A 9,619-nucleotide genomic window follows, 5' to 3' on the forward strand; every position below is an offset into this window, starting at 1 on the left:
CGATTGTCCATCAGCTATCATACTGACCGCTGATCTGCTCACATTCTACCGTAAACTTGCAGAGCGCCAATGAATCATAAATATTAAAACAATTCCATTCAGATAGTTTTCCCTCACTGCCAATCTAGAACTTTCCAATTGTCACTGTAGTCGTTTCATCCAAACTTTTCAAATTATACCCCGTTTCGGCTGCATATTCTCTTCAAGTTTTTAAATGTGGTCAAACTCCTCCAAGCACTCCTACCCATCTTTTAACCAGGGATGACCTTTTTTAACAATCTCTATGTTTCACCATTTCTCTCTTTTTCAACCCTTATTCTTTAACAGAGGATTCTTCTTAACAACTATATCTTCTGCTCGACAAACTTTTCAGACATTCTAACTTTTGCATCCATAAACATTCTTCTCTTTTTATGACAAAAGTTTCGTTGAGCTCTCGTTACGGTCATTGAATCACATGCTCTGGGATTTGCCTCTTCTCTTGTTCAGGCATCATTTGTGACAGTTACTTAGAAGTATGTGCACATTTCAACAAACCTTCACTTCGTGTTACATTATGTGACCAATGGAAAGAGAAACCCACAAGATTCTTGTGTATAACTTGTTTACTGGTAAATATTTACATATGTAAATATTTACCAGTAAACATATGTAAATATTTACCAGTAAACAAGTTATACACAAGAATCTTGTGGGTTTCTCTTTCCATCTTCAGAAGAAAACTGAAAGAAGTTTTTATGCGACTAACGCTGTGTAGATTTCAGTATGTTCTAATCCCATCCAGCTGGACAGAGATAATCATCGGTGTGAAAGCTATTAGGATCATCGATCGATGCTTGCTTTGTCATTCATTCCAGTTTTCGTGTATTTTTCTTGTCTCTCCCTCAGCCAGCTTCTCTCTGTTGATTTATGTAAAAGTTCAAGAAGCGCCAAAATGGCATCATACGGTTTTACTGTGCTCTGATGCAACACACAGCTACTGATCATGCCGTCATATCTTGCAACTATTATTAAACCTGGGATACGATCTTAGCGCGTCAATATTTCTTCACACCTGTTCGAGAACTGAAAACTAACAAAAGCTACAGTTAGCATATACAGCTCAAATGTCACATCCCTTCGTATGGCTACATCTTCTGGTCGAACATAAATGGGTAAAATACAAGTGAGGACAGCGATACAAGTTTAGATTACTGTATATTGTTAAAGAACTCATAGAGTCAAAAATTACAAGGAAATTTCAAATAGCTATGAACTGCGTCTTACTTATAGCAGAGTATAAAGTGTATTATGTGTGTTATTTTGTGAAATTCGGTTCTCCTGGAATAATTATAAATGTAGGTAAAAAATTTAGGAAGGTAAACAGTATATATATATATATATATATATATATATATATATATATATATATATATATATATATATATATATATATATATATATATATATATATATAATATATATATATGTATATATATGAATGTATATATGTATGTATAGACATGTGTGCGTTTGTGTTTGTATGTCAATTTGTCTTTTGCAAATATTCTTTACAGCTCAATATAGGCATGTTTTCTGACTAAAGTAAGGTTACTGGTATGTGAAAAACCTTCAGGGAGTTACATCTTGGATTAGGGCCCCAAGCTCAGGGTACGGGCACCTGCCTGCCTTGTCACTTTGTAAAACCATCCCAAACTTTGAAACTGTGGCCTTCCTCAGGAGCAGTTCCAGAAATCATTAGCTGTGGGACGATGGATAAGGCTAATGTATTGAGTGCTTTGTCTACTGAGCTACAACTCTGGGCACATGGTAGATAACCTTGTTAAAATCCAAACGACAACAGCTGTACATAGATCACCCTGTCCCCTAAGAAGGCTAGAGATGCTACCTAGGCAAAGTCCAAACGAAAACACCTGTACATAGATCACCCTGTCCCCTAAGAAGGCTAGAGATGCTACCTAGGCAAAGTCCAAACGACAAAGCTGACAATCAGCTAAGAAAGCTAGAGATGCTACCTAAGCAAAATCCAAACGACAACAGCTGTCCATAGATCACCCTGTCCCCTAAGAAAGCTAGACATACTACCTAGGTAAAGAGATAGAAAATCTATGGATATTTAAAAGGAGAGGACAGAAAAATATGAGATTAACCCGCTGAAGGAATATGAAGGAATATGGGGTTGCTAAACAAACTATTCCTACCATGATAAAACACAAAGCAGCCATCAAAGCAGCTGTTGTTGATAAAAGTGTGAAATCTATTACCTGACAAAGGTATCAGACTGCTGAGGAGATGGAGAGAGATTGTTGGTGGATTGAATAAATGAAAAGCAGTGAGTCGGTGATAGTATTTCTGAGGCTATCATTTGAGAGAGGGCAATACACATTCCTGCTAATCTCTTGAAAACCACCGCTGGAACACGGGTCTCTATGACATCCTTTTAAATATTTCAAGTTAACTGCAATCAACAAAATAGATGCAATTCCTGCTGATGGCATCTTGTCAAGTGAATTTGCAGTAAATTGTAGGGTGCTACAAGCGAGTTTCATTCCACGGTTGCTGTCTGCCCTTCTCAAGGATTTCATAGTTAATGTAAAGGGGTCGAATTTTGATAGATGTAACAACGAAAAGATAACAGACTTCGGATTTGCAGATGATGATGTTTTACTCAGCAAAATACCACCACAAAATTACGAAGCTTGCTGAATTTAATGCATCATGCATCTAGAACGACGGGATTTCAGATAAATGTAAGAAAAACGGAAATAATGAAGGTACATTATAGACAAAGGAAATAAAATAAAACTAGATGGAGAAAGGATTATTGAGGTGAAATGTTCCAGAATACCTAAAACAAGGATAATCAGTATAAGCTCCTCTGAACTGGTATTTACTGAGAAGTAAAGAAGATAAATCAAACGATGGCGGACTTAAGATTTTCAAATTAAATCGTTTGAAATTGCATACGAAAGTAAGAGTATGCATAAGTCTTGTATGATCTGCATTTCTACACAGACAAAGCTTTCAGAAGAATATCGGGAGTCCGACGGCAAGATAAATGGCAATTATGCAAGCTCCATTTGTATACGAGATAATGATGAATGGGAGATGGAGATGGCATGGACATGTAAGTCTCACTTATGGGCTCCAGGAGAGTTGGGTAACCAAGACCTACTCGAATGGATGGGAATTATGAGTCAAGATTCTTCAGATGAGTGAAGATTTGTGTAAGATAAAGCACAGGAAGAGCGTCAGTGGCAGAAATTGACGGAGGCCCTAGTTCCTCGTTGGAAGAGTCGGTAGAGTTCTCGACTAGCACTCTGCTAGGCCCGAGTTCGAGTCTCCGGCCGGCCAATGAAGAATTAGAGGAATTTATTTCTGGTGGTAGAAATTCATTTCTCGCTATAATGTGGTTCGGATTCCACAGTAAGCTGTAGGTCCCATTGCTAGGTAACCAATTGGTTCTTAGCCACGTAAATTAAGTCTAATCCTTCGGGCCAGCCCTAGGAGAGCTGTTATTCAGCTCAGTGGTCTAGTTAAACTAAGGTATACTTAACTTTTTGACGGAGGCCCTTTGTTTCATACAACTTTTACAGCAATGATGATGATGAAATTTCTTTGGCCCTTTTGACTATTTAATTTTGTTATTTTATTTTTTCACTTTTATAGTGACTCCAGAATGAGTATCGTACGATGGAAGTCAACTTTACACCTTCCAGTTAAAGAAATATAGCGCTATTCAAGATCTCGTTAAAAAATTATAATTTTACCTTTTTTATTCTTTCACTACGTTTTATGGGCAATAGTTAGCATGAATAGAATTTATCTGTATACCTCCAGAAAGGAAATGGATTGTGGTTTGCAAGGCTCAGAAGTTATGTCGTCGGCACTTTATTTTGAACGATTATCTTTAACAGCAGGATATAGCAAATTTTGTTCTCATCTAACTTAAATTCGTCATTGTGTCTTTTCTCAACTTGTTTAAACCAACGTTGCTCTTCATCATACAAACAAACTATTCTGTGTATATTTCCAATATATATACTGTACACGCCAAAATTCCACGCCATTATCATTCTTAGTCATTAACACCTTTTCCCTTACTCAGTATTATTTAGTTACACTGTCACCAAAATACAGCAGACTTATCAAATTCCCCATCAGCAATTACTACTTCTGTATCGTTACTTAAATCCCATTCTGCTAAAGCATTTCCTAAACCTATTTTCTGTTTTTTTTTTTTTTTTTTTTTTTTTTTAGAGTTCATCTTGATTACATTACATTTACCCCTCTCCAGTTAAAACTCCCTTCTATATTCACCTTCATTTCAACAGGGTAATCATCAGGTATGCCTCGCAACTCCTCTATTGTCCATTACATCCATAATCTTACTCTTAAATCGTGTGTACGTGTTCTGTACAAGGATCTTGTTAAATTAACACGTATGAATCTCGTATGATTTTTATAAAAGATGAACAGATTTGTTTTATACATTCCGGTTGTGATGACAAACCAAAATATCTATAAAATTCAAACAGAAATCTATATAAACTTTATGTGTGTGTATCTTCTATACAAAGTTCGTGTCACGCCAAGGCAGTATCTTTTTATTGACAAAAGATAGAGAGCAAAGATACGTCAATATCTCAAAGCAAATCAAGATGTTATTACTTTTTTTAAAAATTGCCTAAACAAAAAATGGCGTGTACTAACTCATGCTCACACAGTAAGTGCCATCATCCCTTACTCTGTCTTAAATTTATCTGAGTCACATTCCTTTCAAGGTTCAGGTTTCCAATTCACAAACCTTTTCCAGAAAACATTTTCATCAAACTTTACCCGACCCATTTCAGACCTAAGAACTGTGCCATCAGTTTCATTGCAAACTAGTTTTGCAACTGAGAAACATGACACTTTCTTCTTTTGTTCTCACTGCTTTGGATTCTTGGTCCATATAAACTCGTAATTGCCCCATACATCCGAATACGGTTACAGAATTTTTTTTTTTTTTTTAACAAAACCCATAGAACCTGTCGTTGTAAAACTTAATAAAAGTACTACCAGTCAGTATTTTTCGCTTGCTCTTCATTTGAGGACGGTAAAATACATTGATATGAAATCACATTTTATCCACCAAACGAACAAGGTGTTCACAAAGACACTGGGAGAAAGGGCGGAAAAGATTTTTGCCAAGCATGAGATGAACCACAAGACAACAGAATCAAAAATTATATACAAAATGGCATCAAGCACGGAAAAACGGTGCCTCTGCAGAGACTTAGGCCCTTGATATGTAGTGTAGGTCGTCCATATTGGAGGAGGAAACGAGGTCGTGTTGATCAAGGTTAACAGCATATTTGTTCTGCCTACTTGGCGATACACAACGAACGTGACTAGACCGCGCAAGGTGGTTGCGTTCGCTTCAGCAGACACGACGCACTTTGTTCCAATTTCTGCTTACTTTTCCGCTTTGGAGCCTCCTTCCGAAGACCCGGTTTATGACGTGAACGCTTTATTTCGGCTTTTTGGGAAGCTTTTGACTTTTCTGGAGGTTGCGTTTCAGATAGGTGAAATTCTGTTAGTTATTCTTGTATATGATGGCTATCCTAACCGTTGAGAATTAAAAGGTGATTAGAAGCGGTGGCAGCAAGAATAGATCAGAATTTTGTTATTGGTCTTTTCATAACTTTAATGCATTTTCCCATAAAATAAATATTTAACGTGGAATTTTATGAAATATTTGAGTCCATTACGAAAAGATTGCTCAAAAAAAAAAAATGATAGGAAATGGTGGTTTGCAAAATAATGTTAAAACTTAACCTGGGGATAACTCAAAAAGATTTCTCATTCATGAATTTTATAAAGTATTTATGAATTAACAGACTGAATCAAAGAAAATGAAATTGAATCGAATCTTCCTTTTTTTCTGAAATCACGGCCCTTAAGTTTGCATATTTCTCTTGATAAGTCAATAAAAATATTCTTACCAGAAATAATGCACAAAAAATATTTGTTTCCATGGTGTTCACTTATCAGCTGTACAGTAAACTAAATGCTAAAGGACAAAATTGATCATTCTTGCGCACACATACACGCGCCCACACATACACATACACACACACACAAACACACACACACTATATATATATGTGTGTATATGTATGTATATATATATATATATATATATATATATATATATATATATATATATATATATATATATATATATATATATTCATTTATTTATTTATATATATAGTAACTTTATCACATCAACATGACAGTTTTATATTAAAAACATTAAGATACAAATGATATTTAATGTTCAGTTCGCTCTACCTCAGCTATAATACCGAAAGGGAATTATTATTGGTAAGTGGTAGTCACCGGGCGGATTCGAATCACCGACAGGAACTGCCTGTGACTTCAGGTGACTACCACTTATCAATAATAATTCCCTTTTAGAGCAAATTGGATATTAAATGTCACTTGTGCCTTAATGTTTTTTTTATATAAAAACTGTCATGTTGACGTGATAAAATAAATATATAATATATATATATATATATATATATATATATATATATATATATATATATATATATATATATATATGAGCATTAAGCTACAAACGTCCTTTAATAAATAAAAGCGTAGGCGGTTGGCGCCTTTCATTCTTCAGTTATGAGGATGTGGTGGGAGTTGGGAGCAACTGATACACGTTTTATTCCGTAAAAAACTGAAAATTCATCATATTCAATTATTGCATGTTGTAAAGAACTCGGTTTTATTTTTATTTATTTATATTTTTTCTGAGAAAGAGTCGCACCATAAGTACTCGAAGAACTACTCAGCAAGAGATGGCTTGACTAACGTACGTCGGGCAGTCATGTCCGATGCCCGTCTTTATCCAGTTTACAAAATAGTGTAGGCTGGCTGTTTAGTCCCGAGTATGAGCATAGTGTTAAGAGAGCCTGTGCACGAGATTGTGTAGCGGCAGCACTAAAAGAAGAAAAAATTATTCAGAGTATATTGTTCATCTGCTCAGTGTGAAAATAGGGGAAGAGGATATTGAAAGTTTTTAAAGCTTTTGTTATAGAAAAAGCATAAAGCAATACGCGCATTATCCTCGTAAGCTTTTTTTTTTATATTCCAATGGACATTGCTGAAAGAGCGTAAGCATTTTGAACTTTATATGTCATATATTACTGCAGATTATTTATTATATCTTGCTTCTGTTGCTTTTGATGAAACATTTTTCATTTACTATAGTAAGTTTTTTTTTTGTGGGGGCGGGGGGAGGCTGGGGGATTTAAGGTGACGCAGTTCCATTCAGAAAATAATATTATGTGGTCACTAGAATTTTTTGCATGATGAATGTAGAATTCTGTTTTGCTGCCTGTCTGTACGTCAATCTCTCTGTGCATCTGCCTTCTATTAACAAATGTTATTATATTTCGCATGCAGTTGGTCTCATACTCAGAATATCTCGACAGGAAATTGATATTCATATAATTTTTGTTGTTGCCGTAACCATGCTAACGAAACCCCCTCACAAATCACGCTGTCACACATTGCTTTTGAAGTAAACCAGTCAAGTTTATATGCATTCCAAGTTGATCTCTACATCCTACTTGAACTCTCTGTTATCAGACTGGATACTGTCAGATTTCTTTCCAACACCTTACTTGAATAAACCAAGTTTCAAGCGTCTGTCTACTTGACAGTGTGATTGGTTTCACTGAAAGACTGCATTTTATATGTGTACAGTAAATATTGCGAATTTCCACCGCCCTGTAATAGTCGTACTGGAAAACAAGCCAGGAATCCTTAGCATCACACATACACGCACACACACACACAACACAAACACACACACACACAACACACACACACACACACACACACACACACACACATATATATATATATATATATATATATATATATATATATATATATATATATATATATATATATATATATATATATATATATAATATTTTGGATTTTGGAAAACAGGAAGTCTTTTATTTTTGGAAAAGAGGACTGTCTTATATATATTTGTGTTTAAAGTAGTTTATATATATATATATATATATATATATATATATATATATATATATATATATACAGTATATATATATATATACATATATCTATATATATATATGATGAAATGACGGAATGTAGTGAATTAAAGAAAAAAGTTTTTCTTAGATTCACGTCCTAGTGTTACATGAAGTCAGTTTTGGCTGTTGTATTTAATACATTACCTTTGTGCTCTCATTGACATAATGTATTTCACTAGCACACATTTATCATACCAGTTCTGATGCGTGAACGGAGAGTTTTATGACCAGCGACGTGACGTTACCCTTGAAAAAGGACAATCGATGATGTCACGAATATCTCCAGTATTACCGAAAATGGTTACTGGCTTATCGCACCTCACCCTTCTATGTACTGCTCGTATCGCCCTGTTTCCTGTCAGCTTTCGCTTTCTTTCACTCTCGCGTATACAAAGAGCCAATGAAATGCGTTAGATGAAATGTATGAAATGAAAATATCTTTTTTGAAATATACAAACCACTAGTCACTTTTTACCAGATGTATATGTTATTGTAATAGCCACAGTGCCCTCTTAACTTCTCGAATTCTTCGCGCTTTTTTGGATACGATTGTCATTACAGAGCCTTAAGACCAAGTGCAAGAAATTTGAAGTGGTTGTGATGCCCGGTAGCGGGAAACGAACCCGCGTCACCATAATCACGACGACGAAATTTGAAGTGATTATGATAACCACTTCAAATTGCGTCGTCCTCGTAGTGATCATGGTGACGCGGGTTCGTTTCCCGCTACCACATAACCACTTCAAATTTCTTGAACTTGGATCTTAAGGCTTTGTAGTGACAAGCGTATATCCAGAAAAGAGCGAAGTAATCGAGAAGTTAAGAGGGCATTGTGGCTATTACAATAACATTTATAGACTGTATTTAAAACTGCGAGTAGGCTTAGAGCCTTAGACGAATTTTGAAACGTAATAACAGCTGTTCTGTTTTCGTATTTTGTGTTATCGACTGCTAGCCGCGTCTTGTAGAATAACGGCGATAAAATGATCCAAATTCTATTAAAACCTCCTTTGCAAATCACTATATAAGTATAATTACTACATCTTCATACATTTATCGTTAGTGTTGTATGATTTTTCATGAGGAGGGGCTTGGAGATCGCTCGTAATCCTTTCGGCTGTTTTAATTGTTTTCTATCATTTTGCCTCTTTGTTTTGGCAAAACATGTTAGGATTTATCTCAAACTTCTTCCGTTATTCCATTGTTAGTCCTATAGTTATTTTATTATTTTTCTTAGACACAAGATTCTCTCTCTCTCTCTCTCTCTCTCTCTCTCTCTCTCTCTCTCTCTCTCTCTCTGTCGGATTAAATGTTCCTCGTTGGACGAGTCGGTAAACGTTCTCGGCTAGCACTCTGTTGGACCCGCGTTCGAGTCTCCGTCCGGCCAATGAAGAATTAGAGGAATTTATTTCTGGTGATAGAAATTCATTTCTCTCTATAATGTGGTTCGGATTCCACAATAAGCTGTAGGTGCCGTTGCTAGGTAA

The 9,619-nt window shown here is 35.5% G+C and overlaps 1 protein-coding gene across 3 annotated transcripts in view; it reads left to right on the plus strand.

Moving 5' to 3' along the window:
* Positions 1 to 6,881: 6,881 nt before the first annotated feature.
* Positions 6,882 to 9,619, plus strand: part of LOC136837734 (probable G-protein coupled receptor Mth-like 1) — a 16,738-nt gene continuing 14,000 nt past the window's right edge. The window contains exon 1 of one of the 3 annotated variants that reach the window (XM_067102660.1): positions 6,882 to 7,175. The gene's annotated coding sequence lies outside the window, so the exon portion shown is untranslated. The remainder of the gene's footprint in view (positions 7,176 to 9,619) is intronic. The other 2 variants (XM_067102662.1, XM_067102661.1) reach the window with 2 other exon arrangements.

This window comes from Macrobrachium rosenbergii, chromosome 59 (assembly GCF_040412425.1).
Source record: "Macrobrachium rosenbergii isolate ZJJX-2024 chromosome 59, ASM4041242v1, whole genome shotgun sequence".
In the NCBI taxonomy this organism is placed as follows: Eukaryota; Metazoa; Arthropoda; class Malacostraca; order Decapoda; family Palaemonidae; genus Macrobrachium; species Macrobrachium rosenbergii.